The sequence below is a fragment of the Choloepus didactylus genome, chromosome 26, assembly GCF_015220235.1.
Source record: "Choloepus didactylus isolate mChoDid1 chromosome 26, mChoDid1.pri, whole genome shotgun sequence".
Classification (NCBI taxonomy): domain Eukaryota; kingdom Metazoa; phylum Chordata; class Mammalia; order Pilosa; family Megalonychidae; genus Choloepus; species Choloepus didactylus.
The window spans coordinates 15,078,806-15,082,657 of NC_051332.1; the positions used below are offsets into that span (position 1 = coordinate 15,078,806).

At 34.3% G+C, this 3,852-nt stretch overlaps 1 pseudogene; it reads left to right on the plus strand.

Moving 5' to 3' along the window:
• Positions 1-763: 763 nt before the first annotated feature.
• Positions 764-1,698, plus strand: LOC119520856 (annotated as a pseudogene).
• The last annotated feature ends 2,154 nt before the right edge of the window (positions 1,699-3,852 follow it).

Here is a 3,852-nt window from a genome sequence, read left to right on the forward strand (position 1 = left end):
TCACAACAATAAGAATGGCTGCCATCAAACAAAAAGGAAACTATAAATGTTGGAGAGAATTTGGAGAAATTGGAACTCTTCATTGCTGGTGGGACTGTATAATGGTGCAGCCACTCTGGAAGACAGTTTGGCATTGCTGTATTTTCCTATCATTTTCACCCAATAATTGTTTAGTAAACTAAAATCTTGGGTTTATTGTCTCTCTCCTTTTCAGTGTGGGGGTATGTGTGTGTGCATACATGTAGGTTTTATTAAGGAAGATACTCTCAAATATTTACATAATCATTCATTGAAAGTTCAGTATTTTACTGGAAGGGTTTTAATGAATAAATTACCAGGTTCAAGAAATGTGAAAATTCACTGAAGTAAATTATGCAAACGTTTTCTCTATTTCAGTAACATACTCCCTAATATTGATAGGTACTTGCTGAAAATTAAAGACATTCAGATCAGCAAACTATGCACTTGTGCCAAATCCACAAACTTAAAGTTTAATATGTCTTAAGAATCATTTACTTTTTTATTAGTTTCCTATTGCAACCTCCTATGCAATCAGATAAACAAGTTGAAAAGTATTTTGAGTTGCATTTCTTTTAGAAATAAATCAATGCATAGATAGATAAGTGATTATACATTGGTAAAGGGAAATTCCATGATTAAGCAGATATTCAAGCTCCAAATATGTTTATTTTATAAAATATTTCCTTTTCTTCTTGCATATTAACAATTTCTAATCTGTGCTTTCCCAAAATTGACTGAAATAATGCAGCAAAATAACAGTGTAACTGAATTCATACTCTTATGATTGACATACGATCCTTTGATGCAGAAAATGGTGTTTTTAATCTACTTAAGTTTCTATGTGGGAACTGTGGTGGGGAATTTGCTTATTATTGTGACCATCAAATTCAGCCAGACAATTGGGAGCCCCATGTATTTCTTCCTTTTTTTTTCCTGTCCTTTGCTGATGTTTGCTTTTCAGCTTCCATAGCCCCTAGACTAATTATGGATGCTCTCTCTGCAAAGAAAATCATATCCTACAATGGGTGCATGACACAAGTCTTTGCACTGCATATATTTAGATGCATGGAGATCTTTCCCTTCATCCTTATGGCAGTTGATTGCTATGTGGCCATCAGCAAGCCCTTACATTATACAAGCATCATGAGCCAGCAGGTCTGCATCATCTTGATTATTCTTGCTTGGATAGGATCTTTCATACATTCCATTGCTCAGATTGTCCTGACCTTGAGATTGCCTTTCTGTGGACCCAATTTCATTGATCAGTATTGCTGTGATTTAGAGTCCTTGTTGAAACTTACCTGCATGGACACTTATGTGATCAACCTACTGTTGGTTTCCAATAGTGGGGCCATTTGCTCAAGCAGTTTCTTGCTTCTGATAATCTCATACATTGTCATTTTGCATTCTCTGAGAAACCACAGTGCAGAATGGAGGAAAAAAGCTTTCTCAACTTGTACCTCCCACATCATTGTAGTCATTGTATTCTTTGGTCCATGTACATTCATGTATACCCATCCCCCAACCACTTTCCCCATAGACAAGATAGTAGCAATATTTTATACCATTGGAACACCGTTTCTCTATCCACTCATCTACACACTAAGAAATACAGAAGTGGAAAATGCCATGAAAAAGTTATGGAGCATTAAAATTACTTCAGAAGTCAAAGGATGACTTGAAGTTCCATTTACTTAGACATGGTTTGACTGAATCAGTACAGACATCAAATATGATAGTATTTTATTATTGTGGGAAAAACATGCAATTGTATAGTAGGTTGTGGGTTGCTATTTATTTCTAGTTCACAGAGAAGATTAATGTCAAGTCTCCATTATTTTTGTATCAGATAAAGATGAGTGTCAGATTAATTCAGATAATTATGGAAGAAGACTCTTTCCTCTCTACAGATTCTCTGCATCTCAAGTGACTCTACATCTGGGGTGTAAGCTTAACTTCCCTACGCACTCTAATGTCAAATGCACCTGATTTATTTACTTTTGTTCTATGCTCTGACCTCATCCTGGCAGCTTTCCTGACATAAGCCTAACATGTTCTTTTCCTTGGAACTCCTTTCTGGCATTGGTGAATGTCAACTCTGTTCCCTGACTCTGAATTGGTACTCTGGTTTATTAAGAAGTAAGGGATTTACTCAATAAGTGTCTTTCAAACTTGTGAGCATCCATTAATAAATTAAACAAATCCTTAATTCATCTATAACACATTTCCAACCAAGTATCATTCTTCCTCTTGAATGCCTCCATAACAAGGGAATACAGTGTGCCAAGGCCAACCATTCCTTTCATCACTAGTTTGTCATTACAAACATCCATACTTCTAAATCAGAGATTGTTTTTAATATACCTATCTGATAAAATATTTTTTCTCATTGTTGATTTTTAAGGTAAGCAGAGGATTATTTATGGCATGCTTTCAATATAGTATTAAAATGGGTCTTGAGATATTCACTATGATTGGTGTATAAGAGCTGCAGAAATAGAATTCTGAAACTCTATGAGTTTGGAAAGTAAAATGTGTATCATCAAAACTAAATACAAAATAAAATATATCAGAGAAAGAGTGTATTTTATGAGAAAGAAAGGCAAAAAGGAAAAACCTGATTTGAATCCAAATAAATAGTGTGCTATTATTTTATTTAAAGATATATGGTGTCAATGAAATGAATGCCTATGATTTTGTCTCCATTAGTAGCAGGCAGCTGCTTACTCTCTCTAGTTTACCTGTCCTAATAGAGAGGTTGTATAGATACCCAAGTTAGAATTGCTAAAAGTATTTTGGTGTCATGAGAAGGCAGAGCAGATTGGCAGCAGGACCCTGGCTGTATTTGCCAAAAGTTATATCATGAATATTTATATGCACTGGTTTCAGTGTACTAAAGAATGACACATCTAGAGTGGCCATTACAAGTTTTGATTTCATCTCTGATGCTACTTGTAATACTTTAATCATGCAAAACTTAGCAGTAACAACATAGCCTACTGTGAAAAATGATTAAAAAATAAATTCAGTAAATTGCCACTAATTTTCTGTGTTCTCACCTGTTTTTACTTCCTATGAGGTTAAAAAGTGTGGTGTCTAAACTAGAGGCAAAAATTTGGAGGGGCATATATTTAATAGAAAATGAAAATGTCATGAATCTATCATAAACTTTTCTAATCTACCCTTCCATAGCCAAAACACAAGCATACACCTATTATATAGTTTTTCATGGTCATTTGCATTTCAGATGAGAAACTGAAGGTAGGAAGTGGAGAAGAAAAGAAATAAACAAAAATATAAGTGAATAAATAAAGGTAGGATAACAGAATAAGAGGAATCTATATGGGGAAGAAAACAGAGAAGGTTTTGCATGGTTAAAATGTGCTTATAGTCAAATTAAACCTGGGAAATGAAGTAATTTTTTAGAAAATTCTGGGACACCATATCCTTCCATAGACAATTTTGAAGAGAACACCCCCTCCAAAAATTATTTACCTAAAGAAGAAACTATTAATTGCTATTCTCCTTTCATTTTAGGAACAAATACAATTTCTAATGTGTGTTCAATGCTTTTTGTTATCATACTATCAACGAAGATTCAATATCACCTCGGTATCTTGCACTGAAAAATGAATAACATGAATCTGACCGTAAGGAAACATGGCACAAACTCAACTTTATGGTTAATCCACAAAGTAACTGACCTACATGCTTCAGAATTATCAAGGCCATTAAAGCCAAAGACTAATTGAGAAACTATTCCATGTTAAAGGAGGCTAAAGAGAAATGATACATAACTGCAATGTGTGGGCTTGGATTAGATCCTGTATC